This window comes from Neoarius graeffei, chromosome 13 (genome assembly GCF_027579695.1).
Source record: "Neoarius graeffei isolate fNeoGra1 chromosome 13, fNeoGra1.pri, whole genome shotgun sequence".
Lineage (NCBI taxonomy): Eukaryota > Metazoa > Chordata > Actinopteri > Siluriformes > Ariidae > Neoarius > Neoarius graeffei.
In genome coordinates, this window is record NC_083581.1 from 926,923 (window position 1) to 942,099 (window position 15,177).

Consider the following 15,177-nt stretch of genomic DNA (forward strand, 5'->3'; position numbering starts at 1 on the left):
GCCTCGCTGCACAGAGCCTAGCTGCACATAGCCTAGCTGCACAGAGCCTAGCTGCACAGAGCCTCGCTGCACAGAGCCTAGCTGCACAGAGCCTAGCTGCACAGAGCCTAGCTGCACAGAGCCTCGCTGCACATAGCCTAGCTGCACATAGCCTAGCTGCACATAGCCTCGCTGCACATAGCCTAGCTGCACATAGCCTAGCTGCACAGAGCCTAGCTGCACATAGCCTCGCTGCACAGAGCCTAGCTGCACATAGCCTAGCTGCACAGAGCCTAGCTGCACAGAGCCTCGCTGCACAGAGCCTAGCTGCACAGAGCCTCGCTGCACATAGCCTAGCTGCACAGAGCCTCGCTGCACAGAGCCTAGCTGCACAGAGCCTAGCTGCACATAGCCTAGCTGCACATAGCCTAGCTGCTGTAGGCTGATCACTGATAAGTAGCTGATATTCTGAACAGATTGGTGATCCTTACCTTAAAAAAGTCTGTGACTTTAGGCAACGATTCTATCATTACCTGCATCTCTCTCTTTTTTTCCTTTTATGCGCCCCGCTAACATGTGAACGCTTCATCTTTCAAAGCCTCTAAATTTGAGTCTCAGTAGTCTGCAGTCTTTGGCGCGCTTTCGTTCGTGACGTTACATTTTGTTCCATTTTATTCTGGTCCAGTTGTGGGTGGTCGTTTCGCGAACCACATCCGCCATGTCTCTTACAGCAGGCTACTGTGCGCTCATTCATTTCTAACCTTATTTCTATTCGTACATTAATGTAGGCCCACGATTCCGACAGTTTATTATTTTATTAATATTACAAGGCCCCTGATTGGCTGTGGCCCAGGGGCGTGGCCCCCCGAAGCCCCCCCCCCCCCTTAAAGCGCCGGTGCATGTCCGCCATCGTCTGTGTGAGACTCGCGCGCGCGACAACTGTCCTTCCCGTGATTCATTTCCAGACCGCATTTCCCCTTCTCCGTTTTAGCCTTTTTTTATTTTTTATTTATTTATTTTACTCAGTAACGGTTGTGATGTAAAATGTACCAAAGTGCACTACTTAAAAGAAAACATACTTAAGTAAAAGTAAAAGTACACTCTTTAAAAATTACTTGAAAAAGTATAAGTACACAAAAAAGCTACTCAAGTACAGTAACGCGAGTAATGTAATTCGTTACTTTCCACCTCTGGTTCTTTGAAGTGTCTGTGTACTGTAGATTTGAACAAAACTGTAATACCGTAAAATGCCAAATAATAGCCGAGTTCCCTTTAACGGCCGGGTGTACGCGTGTGTTGTGACAAATAAAGGCCGGTTCCGAATACTCGCCGGGGTCTAAAAAAAAAAAAAGCGTCCGAACGTTCTATCTAGAATCTTGAGGCCCAGGACTTTTCTGGTTTTCTGGTGTTTAAACGATTTTGCATTGCATAGTTTTCTACCGAAACAATATGAATGAATGAATGAATGAATGAATGAAATTATTTCTATAATACTGTTTACAACATTTTGTTACGTGATAATAAACATGCCATTTCAATGTTATAATCTTGGTCTACCGTAATATTTCTTGAGGAATGCAACTCCGTAACTTTTGACAGATGTCTTAGCCACCCCTTTGGGTATACCCAACGAAAGCCAGCGTGTGTGGTGACATTGAGGACTGCGGGTTTCCAAGGTTGGACTGCTGCTTCTGTTAAACGACCTAAATTGCCGAATGCATGCGTCAAAGCACACACTGAGTTTTATTAAAGACCTTATACCATTTCACTTGCCCTTACCCATTCGGATCTGGAAGACGCTTTACAAAAAAGGTGAGAGCGTTCTAACATGCATTTCAGTCTGCTCGCGGCCAATCTAATCCAAGGGGCCTTTTCAACAAGTAATCTGTCGTGCAAGTTGGGCAGAAGCACGCGTCAGGCAAGCAACATGTAGGCCTACAAGTCAGTAACCTATTCAACTAACTTTCATCCGAACTTTAAGTTTTCTACGGGGTCGAGCCACCGTACCAACTCACTCGGGGAATAGGCTCATATCGGCCAAATAGGGAGACGTCTTGGAGAGAAACGTGATGCAAGATGACAGTATGTAGCCACTGCAGGTCACTTATTTTTCAGCATAAGAAAAAACCCTTTGGTTTGACACTTCGCACCCTAATTATGTTGCTTCAACGTCGCGCCCTCCGTGCAATTTCAGATTGACAGACATCGCGAAGCGCAAAGGGTGGAGGCTGCATGGGTGAGGGTGATAGCAAGTGACCATAACTTTGCAGAGTAATTAAATCACAGTGCTGCGCACAGACAATGGTGTGGTTTCTTGATTATTTTGTAAAGCATGCACTTAACTAGTCATTAACAGGAAAAGGTGTGTGATTTATCCTTTATCCACCCCGACTGTGCCATGCGAGGATGCATTCTGCGTCTTCAAAATTCCCCGAAGTCGGCACCGTGCTATCTGTAATCTAACTCTAAACAAACTGTAAGTTATACTGGTTAAAAGTAGGCCTATCTGAGAATGATTTTTTCCCCGTTTTGAGGTAGATTTTGGGGAAGGTGTTTGTGAAGAAGGAATTAATCGCCTGTTCCAAATAGCTGCCTAGTCTCTAATACGCGCCGGGTCTCTTACGTGATTGAGAAAAATAATCGCCCGGGCTATTATTTGGTATTTTACAGTAATTATTTCCTAATACAGCTTTTTATTTCTTGCAGATGTAAAATAAGCTTTTTATCATTGTTCTTTTGGTTTATCAGTGTGAGATCTACTACAGCATCAGGAAGTATCCATGGATGGATTATTGACAGTGGGACTGGAGGACTAATGTTTAATTCTCTTATTTCTAATTCTTTTGCTTTCTGCTCGACTGTCCAGCCAAAGCTTTTTGTTTCTCTTCTCTTCCCAACATGGTTTCAGTGTATCTTCTGTTGATGTTCTTCATTATGTCCTTTTAGATTAACCCAGTAACTCAAAGTCAGCTGGATTCATCTCAACTCCAACAGCATTTCTCTTACTTTTTCCACTTGGAATGCTGAAACTGGGGTTGTTCAGATGGCACCTGAGCATGCATGCGCGTGTGTGTACACACACACACACACACACACACACACACACACACACACACACACACAGAGAGAGAGAGAGAGAGAGAGCGAGAGAGAGAGATCAGCCTGGAAGTGGTTCTTAAATAAACCCGTCACAGGTGGAGCTGCTTTACACTAATGACCGAGAGCCAGCTCTCTGTCTCCCTCTGGTGGCGGGGCAGCACTGTGGCAGCCTGTTCATTACAGTCACCTTTTTTCACCCACAAAACAGGATTAAATAAATACACAGACCCATTTTCACAGATTAAACTGAAAAATAAATAATCCAGTTAATTTCTCTATACATTAAACACAGAACTGAGAGGGGGTGAAAACTTTTGCTCCACCCATAAATAGATGGATTCAGTGGAGGGTTTAAATCTGCCAACAGGAGGAAATTTGAGACCCTCAGCTTCATCGTGCTACTCCTTCACACACACACACACACACACACACACAGAGAGAGTGAGTGTGTTATTCTGGGTTCTCTGGAGGCTTTCTCTCTCTCACACACACACACACACACACACTACTTTCCCCAGCACTGAGCGTGAGACGGGCTGAGAGGTAAGCAGCAGCAGCTGTGTGTGTGTGTGTGTGTGTGTTTGCATGAACTGAACTGCACACAATGTACAGTGTCTTGCAAAAGTATTCACCCCCTTGGTGTTTGTCCTGTTTTGAATTAAAATTAAATTGAATTAAAATGGATTTTGGGGGGTTAGTGCCATTTGATTTACACAACATGCCGACCACTTTAAAGGGGTACATTGTTATTTTTGTTTTTTTTTATTGTGACACAAACAATAATTAAGATGAAAAAACAGAAATCTGGAGTGTGCATAAGTATTCACCCCCCAAAGTCAATACTTTGTAGAGCCACCTTTTGCTGCAATTACAGCTGTAAGTCTCTTGGCTTATGTCTCTATTAGCTTAGCACATCTAGCCACTGGGATTTTTGCCCATTACTCAAGGCAAAACTGCTCCAACTCCTTCAAGTTAGATGGGTTGCTTTGGTCTACAGCAATCTTCAAGTTATGCCACAGATTCTCAATTAGATTGAGGTCTGGGCTTTGATTAGGCCATTCCAAGACATTTAAATGTTTCCCTTTAAACCACTCCAGTGCAGCTTTAGCAGTATGTTTAGGGTCATTGTCCTGCTGGAACGTGAACCTTCATCCCAGTCTCAAACCTCTGGCCGACTCAAAGAGGTTTTCCTCCAGAATTGCCCTGTATTTAGTGCCATCCAGCTTTCCTTCAGTCCTGACCCGCTGTCCTGTCCCTGCAGATAAAAAACATCCCCACAGCATGATGCTGCCACCACCATGCTTCACTATAGGGATGGTGTTCTAAGGGTGATGGGTTTGCACCACACATGGCATTTCCCATGATGGCCAAAAAGATCAATTTTTGTCTCATTTGACCAGAGAATCTTCTTCCATGTGTTTGGGGAGTCTGCCACATGCTGTTGGGCAAACTCCAAACGTGATTTTTTTAAGCACTTACTTTTTTCTGGCTACTCTTCCATAAAGCCCCGCCCACTCTGTGGAGTGTACGGCTTAAAGTGGTCCTATGGACAGATACTCCCATCTCCGCTGTGGATCTTTGCAGCTCCTTCAGTGTTATCTTTGGTGTCTTTGTTGCATCTCTGATTAATGCCCTCCTTGCCCGGTCTGTGAATTTTGGTGGGCGGGGCCTTCTCTTGTCAGGTTTGTAGTGGTACCATATTCTTTCCATTTGCTATAATGGATTTAATGGTGCTCCGTGGAATATTCAAAGTTTGGGATATTTTTTATAACCCAACCCTGATCTATACTTCTCCACAACTTTGTCTCTGACCTGTTTGGAGGCTCCTTGGTTTTCATGTTGCTTGCTTTGTCGTGTTGCAGAGTCAGGGTCCTTCCAGAACAGGTTGATTTTATACAGACATCATGTGACAGATCATGCGACACTTTGATTGCACACAGGTGGATCTTAATCAACTAATTATGTGACTTATGAAGTGAATTGGTTGGAGCAGCTCTTATTTAAGGGTTTCATACGAAAGGGGGTGAATACTTATACACACTCCAGATTTCTGTTTTTTCATCTTAATTATTGTTTGTGTCACAATAAAAAAACAATTTTCACCTTTAAAGTGGTCGGCATGTTGTGTAAATCAAATGGTGCTAACCTCCTAAAAATCCATTTTAATTCCAGTTTGTAATGCAACAAAACAGGACAAACATCAAGGGGGTGAATATTTTTGCAAGACACTGTAACAATCTAATAATATAATAAAATCTAATAAACACAAACTTTACATGTAAACTATATTATTTTTCATATTTTATTTAAATCCAGATGTGCGTGCGTGTGTAACACCCTGATTATTAACTTTATTTACACTAATTTAACCCCTCTTAGAACTGCCACCTCATTGTGGTGGAGGGGTTTGCATGCTTGAATGATCCTAGGAGCTATGTTGTTGGGGGCATTACGCCCCTGTTAGGGTCTCCCAAGGCAGACAGGTCCTAGGTGACAGGCCAGACCAAGAGCAGTTCACCAAAACCCTTATGGATAATAGATCAAGGACTGTGACGTCGCCTGGTATGGCGCAGCCGGGGCCCCACCCTGGAGCCAGGCCCGGGTTTGGGGCTCATATGTGAGCACTTGGTGGCCGGGCCTTTGCCCACGGGGCCCGGCTGGGCTCAGCCCGAAGCTGTGACGTGGGCCCGACCTCCTGTGGGTTCACCACCCACAGAGGTAGCCATAGGGGGCCGGTGCAGTGTGGATTGGGCGGCAGTCGAAGGAAGGGGCCTCGATGACCTGATCCCCGAACACAGTGGCAAGCTGTTGGGACATGGAATGTCACTTCGCTGGGGGGGAAAGAGCATGAGCTTGTGCGGGAGGTTGAGAGGTACAGGCTAGAGATAGTCGTGCTCACCTCCATGCACAGCTTGGGCTCCGGAACCCAGCTCCTCGAGAGGGGCTGGACTCTCCACTTCTCTGGAGTTGCCCATGGTGTGGGCTTGCTTATAGCTCCCCAGCTCAGCCACCATGTGTTGGAGTTTACCCCAGTGAATGAGAGGGTCGCCTCTCTGCGCCTTCGGATCGGGGAGAGGGCTCTTGCTGTTGTTTGTGCCTACGGGCCGAATAGCAGTATAGAGTATCCGGCCTTCTTGGAGTCCCTGGGAGAGGTACTGAGAGGTGCTCAGACTGGGGACTCCATTGTTCTACTGGGGGACTTCAATGCTCACGTGGGCGATGACAGTGACACCTGGAGGGGTGTGGTTGGGAGGAACGGCCTCCCCGATCTGAACCCGAGTGGTGTTTTGTTATTGGACTATTGTACTAGTCACGGTTTGTCCATAATGAACACCATGTTCGAGCATAGGGGTGTCCATAAGTGCACGTGGCACCAGGACACCTTAGGTCGGAGGTCGATGATCGACTTTGTTGTTGTTTCATCTGATCTCCGGCCCTATGTCTTGGACACTCGGCTGAAGAGAGGGGCTGAGCTGTCAACTGATCACCATCTGGTGGTGAGTTGGATCTGCTGGCGGAGGAGGAAGCCGGACAGACCTGGCAGGCCCAAACGTATGGTGAGGGTCTGCTGGGAATGTCTGGCCGAGCACTCTGTCGGGGAGGTCTTTAACTCCCACCTCCGGGAGAGCTTCTCCCAGATTCCAAGGGAGGCGGGGGACATTGAGTCTGAGTGGACCATGTTCTCTACCTCCATTATAGACGCGGCTGTTCGGAGCTGTGGCCACAAGGTCTCCGGTGCCTGTCGTGGCGGCAATCCCCGGACCCGGTGGTGGACACCGGAAGTAAGGAATGCCGTCAAGCTGAAGAAGGAGTCCTATTGGGCCATGTTGGCCTCCGGGACTCCTGAGGCAGCTGATGGGTATTGGCAGGCCAGGCGTGCCACAGCTCAGGCAGTTGCGGAGGCAAAAACTCGGAACTGGGAGGAGTTCGGTGAGGCCATGGAGGAGGACTATCAGTCGGCCTCGAAGAAATTCTGGCAAACTGTCCGGCGCCTCAGGAGGGGGAAGCAGTACTCTGCCAGCACTGTTTACAGTGCGGGTGGGGAGCTGTTGACCTTGACTGGGGACATTGTCGGGCGGTGGAAGGAATACTTTGAGAATCTCCTCAATCCCACCGTCACATCTTCCATTGAGGCTGATGACTCAGAGGTGGACTCATCCATTACCCAAGCTGAAGTCACTGAGGTGGTTTGCAAGCTCCTCAGTGGCAAGGCACCGGGGGTGGATGAGAGCTGCCCTGAGTATCTCAAGTCTCTGGATGTTGTGGGGCTGTCTTGGCTGACACGCCTCTGCAGCATCACGTGGCAGTCGGGGACAGTGCCTCTGGAGTGGCAGACTGGGGTGGTGGTCCCTCTTTTTAAGAAAGGGGACCGAAGAGTGTGCTCAAATTATAGGGGAATCGCACTTCTCAGCCTCCCCGGGAAGGTTTACTCCAGGGTACTGGAGAGGAGAATTCAGCCAATAGTCGAACCTCAGATCCAGGAGGAACAATGCGGTTTTCGTCCTGGTCGCAGAGACACTGTAAATATTGACGAACACTGGAAGTGGTTGAAAGATACTGTTTACAATTCAGCCTGCCAGGTGCTTGAGCAACCAAAGAGACAGTCTCAGAACTGGTTCCAAGACAACAAAGAAGCAATCAACAAGCTACTATTGATGAAAAAGGGGATGCATGGTATTCATCTTTAGGAGAACACTCAGAGAAGTGAGCAAGCTTTCAAAGAGTCCAAAGCCAAGCTGCAGCATGAAATATGGAGGATGAAGGATGAGTGGTGGGACAGAAAAGCTGACGAACTGCAGGCAATAGCTGGCCGAAATGACTCACATGGACTTTTCAATGGATTAAAAACCATCTATGGCCCAAAATAGCAATGCAGTAACTGCAGTAAAGACAGCTGATGGCAGCAAACTCTGCATTGACCTGAAAGATATTACAGAGCATTGGAAAGAGCATTTTGAGAACTTGCTCAACCAACAAGGATCTGCCAGAGTAGATGCATGTAGATGGCTGGAAAGAAGGACTGCACGAGAAGAGCTGTGCAGCCCTATCACCCTGGAAGAAGTGCAAAAAGCCTTGAAGTCTACCCGAAACTGCAAAGCTCCAGGACAAGACTGTATTCCTGCCAAGGTCCTGAAATTCAGTGGTGCTGCTTTGCAGAGAGAGCTTCTGAACCTGTTCAGTGCATGCTGGGAAAACCTGAGCCTCCCCCAAGACTTTAAAGATACACTTATTGTCACCATATACAAAAAGAAAGTCGAGAGAAGTGAATGCGGAAATCACAGGGGAATATCTCTGCTATCTATTGCTGGGAAAGTCTTAGCAAAAATCATCCTCAATCGGTTAAAGGGTCTCTCAGAAGATATATTACCTGACAGTCAATGTGGCTTCAGAGCTGGCAGATCCACTTCTGATATGATATTCTCACTGCGACAACTTCAAGCAAAAGCACTTGAGCAAAACCAACCTCTATGTGTTTTTTGTCGATTTCTCCAAAGCCTTCGACTCTGTTGATAGAGAAACCTTATGGAAAGTGCTTGAAGTCTATGTATGATCTCCATGCTTAGACTCTTTCATGATGGAATGACTGGGAAAGTTACAATCGGAGGTGACATCAGTGACAGTTTTGAAATCAAGCATGGAGTAAAACAAGGTTGCGTGCTGGTACCAACTTTATTTACTCTCTACCTCACAGCAGTCCTAGAGACAATGTCTATTGATCTAACAAAGGGTGTGTACATTTGAAGTCGCATAGACGGAGGGCTATACAACCTCGCCCGACTGAAGGCTGCTACCAAAACCAGCGAGATATGCATCCGTGAGCTACTTTACGCTGATGACTCAGCCCTCATAGCAACTGACCCTGATGACATGCAAGAGATTGTTGATTGCTTCACCAGCGCTGCTTCTCTGTTTGGGCTTAGAATCAATGTGTCAAAAATGGCGATACTTTACCAGCCACCTCCACACAGCACCTTTGCAGATCCTGATCCATGTATACAAGTGAATGGCAAGGCACTGAAACTTACTGAATCCTTCAGTTACCTCGGCAGCACTGTTACAAGTACGAACAGCTTTGACTTAGAAGTGGATAGGCGCATACAATCTGCGAATAAAGCCTTCGGTGCCTTGCACAAGTGGTTATGGTCCTGCCATGACATCAAACTCACCACTAAAAACCAAATGTATATCACACTGTTGTTATTCCTGTACTGCTGTACTCCACAGAAACCATGAGTCGCTACTGAAAACACTTGAAGAAACTCACTCAAATCCAACTCAGACACCTGCGCCAACTCCAGGGCATTAAACAGCAAGATAAAATCTCTGATGTCGTTGTTCTGGAATGAGCAAACACTATAAGTGTAGAAGCGATCATCACCGCCTCACAACTCAAGTGGGCAGGGCATGTGAGAAGGATGCCAGATACTTGGCTGCCCAAGATGGTGTTCTATGGAGAGCTCGCTACAGGAAAGAGGAACCAAGGAGGACAAAAGCTTTGTTACAAAAACGTACTTAAATGCCATATGAAGACCAGCCAAATCAACCCCAATACATGGGAGAAGGATGCTGAGGACCGCAAGAAGCGGCAACAGAAAATCAGCAGAGCCAAGAGAGCTGTGGAGGAAAAACAGAGAGAATTGTACCTCAAGAAGCACCAAACGAGTCACGTTACCGACAGGAACAAGCTTTCAATGCCACCGATGTAGACATTTTTGCCGCACAAATGCAGGCCTAGTAGCTCATAGGCATGCCTGCAAAGAATAACTAACTCCCCTTACACCAATGTCATCATAGAAATCGACAGACTGCCAAAGAAGAAGTTTATTAAAATCATATAAATGTAAGATTTGTTAAATTTAAGAGTTGTATTAAAACCATTTTGAAGAACTTTGGACTGCAGGCCCTGAGCGCAGGGTCAAACAACTGACCATCAAACATATCATGGTGGTGGGTGGCACGGTGGTGTAGTGGTTAGCATGGTTACCTCACAGCAAGAAGGTTCTGGGTTCAAACCCAGCAGCCAGCAAGGGCCTTTCTGTGTGGAGTTTGCATGTTCTCCCCGTGTCCGTGTGGGTTTCCTCCAGGTGCGCCGGTTTCCCCCACAGTCCAGAGACATGCAGTTAGGTTGACGTGGGGCGGCCTTGGGCTGAGGTGCCCTTGAGCGAGGTACCGAACCCCTGACTGCTCCCCGGGCGCTCTGGTGTGGCTGCCCACTGCTCTGGGTGTGTGTGTGTGTGTGTGTGTGTGTGTGTGTTCACTGCTTCAGATGGGTTAAATGCAGAGGATGAATTTCACTGTGCTTGAAGTGTGCATGTGACAAATAAAGGTTTCTTCTATCACACAGGAAGTTAAGTTTTTCTGCCCCCTGCTGGTGAGGCTCCAGTATTACAGCACTGAGGGCCATGCACTCTCTCCCCAGGTTTCAGATTCACACTCAGTTTAAAGTAATATAGACACTTAAATAAATTCACTCTTCCCTATGACTCTGTGAAAATAAAGATAGTTATGATCATTTTCACCCACAATGTGATTGTGAATTATAAGCATTTGATAATAAAAAGTGAAAAAACACCAAAGTGGCACGATGGAGCGGACGGGAACTGCAGCGCCTTGTTGTGACATAGATTGGGGAATCTCCAGAAACCAGAAGTGCGTGCACAGCGATTGAAAGCAGGACTGTTAAACATCATTTTCCATCAGTACCAAAGGAACAGAGACACGCCCAGTCACTTAATAACATGGCAGTTTATTTACAAATATTATGGTATTAATGCAGTGTTCATTTGTGATACTTTCCAATACTGAAAAGGTTTTAAAATAATACTGACACCTAAATAATTTCACTCTTCTCTCGGACTCCGTGAAAATAAAGCAATCTGGCAGACAGATGATGCACTCTGTTGTACACACACTCCATTAGTTCTGAGTGTTGAAAATGCTTGAAAGCAACGACAAACCCAGGCTTGAACAGTGCGTAGGTACTCTTAGGTAGCTGGGAAAATATTTTATTTTAGTCTTCAGGTAATAAAATAAGTAGAGGAGATCTAAACTCGCACTGTTCTGGTACACTGGCTGCAGTTTAGTGACGACTTTCCACTACAGTTGTCTCCACTAAGCGACATCTCTCTGTGCCACTCTGTGCTTTTGGGAGGTCGGTGTTCAGTAGGCAGTTGCTGAATTGGAACAAAAGCAATTATTTTATCTCAGTCTGAGTTATAACTTATTGTGGGTGGTAAAAGAGAGCAACTGGACTTGCTTGAAGATTCTTGAAGACGTTTCACCTCTCATCCGAAAGGCTTCTTCAGTTCTGTCTGACGAATAGGGAGTATCAGGTATTTATCCTCTCATGGATGAAAAGCAATCCTAAGGTGTGGTTGAGTCATCCTGTTGGTGTGGGTCACTGGGGGCTGGGTGTGAACGGCCTAGAGTCGTTGGGGTGATCAATGGGTTGTTGGTTCTCTCTGTCCTCCTGTGAGTCACTGAAAACAGCTGGGTTTTGGTGTGCATTCAGTTGTCTGGGAAGTGTGAACCACTTATTGAGAGGAATTACTGTTATACGAACAATTACATCAGTAAAAGATTCTAACAGCAGCTGGTATTGGTAATTATTAATTTAAACAAAAGCAGATGGTCTGTTCCAGTCATCCCTCCACCATGTCAGCTTGCTGAGATCTGAGTGTCAGTCGCTCACCTCATTGTGGTTGTCAATGTGATGGTCCTGATATGGCCCAAACTGGTAGGGATCCATCCTGAGCCTGACATTCTCCTCCTCCTCCTCCTCTCCCCCAACTAATTCTCTTCATCCCCATCATACAAGACGTGCTCTGCATCCGAAATCACTCACTACTCACTATACAGTGAACTATATAGTGAGTTCGCCATTTTGTACTGCTGTCCGAATGTATAGTGAGAATTATTATGACAGAGAGGAGCACCTGTTGCAGCAACGAGAGAATATTTAATTAAAAATAGTAAGAGAATAGAAAAAAGCTCAAATAGAATAAGACAGATAAAATATAAGAATAAAAGTTACAGTGCAAAGCAAGGAATTAATCAAAAGCCTCAAATGTGATTTAATAAAAGGCAGCGGCAAAGAAGAAAGAAATTATTCAGCCTTGATTTAACAGAACTGAAAGCTGCAGCAGACACAAAGTACTTTTTATTTATTAATGTGGGAAATGCGCTCAGTATAATATGGATTTATTACAAAAACACACGCATGTGTATATTATTTTGAAAACCCACCAGCCGACTGATCTGGCACGTTTTAATTGTGCAACAGTAATGATGTAAATAACGGCGCGACGGACTAGTGTCCGAAAGCGTTTTTTCATTTTACCAATGAGCTCACTATATAGTCCTCTATATAGAATTCCCTAGATAGTGAGTAGGGAGTAGTGAACGAGTGAGCGGTTTTGGACACAGCTCACAGCTCATGTTCTGTCATGAAAACATGTTCCGTCAGTACACCGTCGAGGCAGGGGGTTCACTGATCTACGTCATTTCCGCTTTGGGCCATTCTCAGCGGAAGGGAAGGGAATTCAAGGCATCACTTCGTGAGGGGAGGTTTAAATGTTTTGTTGAGTTTTTATCTCCACACCTTGTGATTACATCGAAATTGAAATTTGTGTTAAAATCTATAAAATGACACCGAGGAGACCCGTCTGTGTCAGTATCACTTTCAAGAGCAGAGACATGATTCTGTTCAGATTCTGTTCTGTTCTCGGCTCTACACACTGCTCACAGTCTGACACAGGAAAGTGTGGCCAAGTGTTCATTCATACAAATCCAGTTTCACCTAAAGATCTGTATTACTCCTGCACCCCCCTCACTGACTGTCGAGGAGCATGACATGAGGCAGGTGCTCAGGGCAGTGAACCCCAGGAAAGCTGCTGGCCCAGACGGGGTGCTGGGGAAGGTGCTCAAGGCATGTGCTGACCAGCTCTCAAGAATTTTCACTTCCATCTTCAACCTCTCCCTGTCACAAGCTGTCGTCCCATCCTGCCTGAAATCATTCACAATCATTCCTGTTCCAAAGAAACCTACCATAGACAGCCTCAAGGACTAACGCCCAGTCACTCTCACACCTGTCATCGCAAAGTGCTTTAAGAGGCTGGTTCAACATCATATCAAAGCATGTCTCCCTCCCAGCTTCGACCTACACCAGTATGCCTACCGTGCAAACAGATCTACTGAAGACGCCATAGTCACAGCTCTCCCCACTGCCCTATGCCACCTGGAGCAGCAGGGGAGCGATGTGAGAACATTCTTCGTAGACTACAGCTTGGCTTTTAACATCATCACCCCAGACATACCAGTTGTCAAGCTGTTGGACTTAGGCATTCTCTCGCTCACCTGTTCCTGGATAAAGGACTTTCTGACAAATCGCCCCCAGACTGTGAAACTCGGCCTCCACTTTTCCTCCTGCACACTCTTCACCGGCTCTCCCCAGGGCTGCTTGCTGAGCCCCCTACTCTATTCTCTTTACACACACAACTGCACCCCTGCCTACCCTGGAAACGCCATCATTAAATTTGCCAACGACACCACTGTGATTGGGCTGATCTCAGGAGGTGACGAGAGGAACGAGGTCCTGAAGCTGACAGAGTGGTACTCAACAAACAATCTGTTACTGAACACCTAAAAAACTAAAGAAATCATTGTTGACTTCAGGAAGAACAGAGCTGACCTCACCCCCCTCTAAATCAATGGTGACTGTGTAGAGAGGGTCAACACCCTCAGGTATCTCGGCACCCTCATCTCTGCAGACCTCTCCTGGTCTGCAAACACCACAACAGTTATCAAGAAGGTCCAGCAGCGACTACACTTCCTGAGGGTGCTCAGGAAGAACAACCTGAATGGTAAACTGCTGGAGACCTTCTACAGATCCTGCATTGAGATCCTGCTGACGTACAGCGTCTCTGTGTGGTCCACCAGCTGCACTGAAGCAGACAGTAAGAGGCTGCAGAGAGTGGTTAAGACAACGCAGAAAATCGTTGCCCACCCTCTCCCCACTTCGGACAACCTCTACAACTTTCGCTGCCTCACCAGAGCAAGAAATATTGTTAAGGACAGTTCTCACCCGAGCCATCAGTTGTTTGACCTGCTGCCCTCTGGGAGGCGCTACAGGTGCATCAGATCCAGGACTAACAGACTCAAGAACAGTTTTATCTCTAGAGCCATAACCCTGCTGAATGCCAACATGCACTAAACCCACTCCCTGTTGACTGTTCCATATTATTTATTATCTATCATTAGTTATCTACCTCAATAGTGCAATAATACAAATACAATATGCACTTTGTGGGTTTTTTTTTTTTTTTGGTAGATGTATGTTGTGTGTTGGGGTGGCACGGTGGTGTAGTGGTTAGCGCTGTTGCCTCACAGCAAGAAGGTCCGGGTTCGAGCCCCGTGGCCGGCGAGGGCCTTTCTGTGTGGAGTTTGCATGTTCTCCCCGTGTCCGCGTGGGTTTCCTCCGGGTGCTCCGGTTTCCCCCACAGTCCAAAGACATGCAGGTTAGGTTAACTGGTGACTCTAAATTGAGCGTAGGTGTGAATGTGAGTGTGAATGGTTGTCTGTGTCTATGTGTCAGCCCTGTGATGACCTGGCGACTTGTCCAGGGTGAACCCCGCCTTTCGCCCGTAGTCAGCTGGGATAGGATCCAGCTCGCCTGCGACCCTGGAGAACAGGATAAAGCGGCGACAGATAATGGATGGATGGATGTTGTGTGTTGTATGTTTGAGCACTGTTCTATTTTGTGGTTTTGTGTGTGCTTTTTTTCTATGTATTTGTCATCTTGCACTTTAAAGTTAGCTTTTAATTTCGTCGTATCTATTACAGTGACAATAAATTCTGATTCTGATTCAATGATTTGTCCAGGGTGGAACCCCGCCTCTCGCCCATCATCAGCTGGGGTAGGCTCCAGCCCGCGGCCCTGCACAGGATAAGCGCTTATGGATAATGGATGGATCTGTATTACTTCAGGGACAAGCAATAATAATAATAATAAACTGTGCACACAGATAAAACAGTCTCATGTTATTAGAGATATTCTCTTTAGAATAAAATGAAAATCATTCAGTTCACTGAGAAAATAAA

The 15,177-nt window shown here is 46.2% G+C and overlaps 1 protein-coding gene across 1 annotated transcript in view; it reads left to right on the forward strand.

Annotated features, from left to right (window-relative positions):
• Positions 1-3,587: 3,587 nt before the first annotated feature.
• The window catches only part of LOC132896325 (solute carrier family 41 member 1), a 39,195-nt gene continuing 27,605 nt past the window's right edge, over positions 3,588-15,177 (forward strand). Inside the window, exon 1 of the mRNA XM_060937074.1 lies at positions 3,588-3,621. The gene's annotated coding sequence lies outside the window, so the exon portion shown is untranslated. The remainder of the gene's footprint in view (positions 3,622-15,177) is intronic.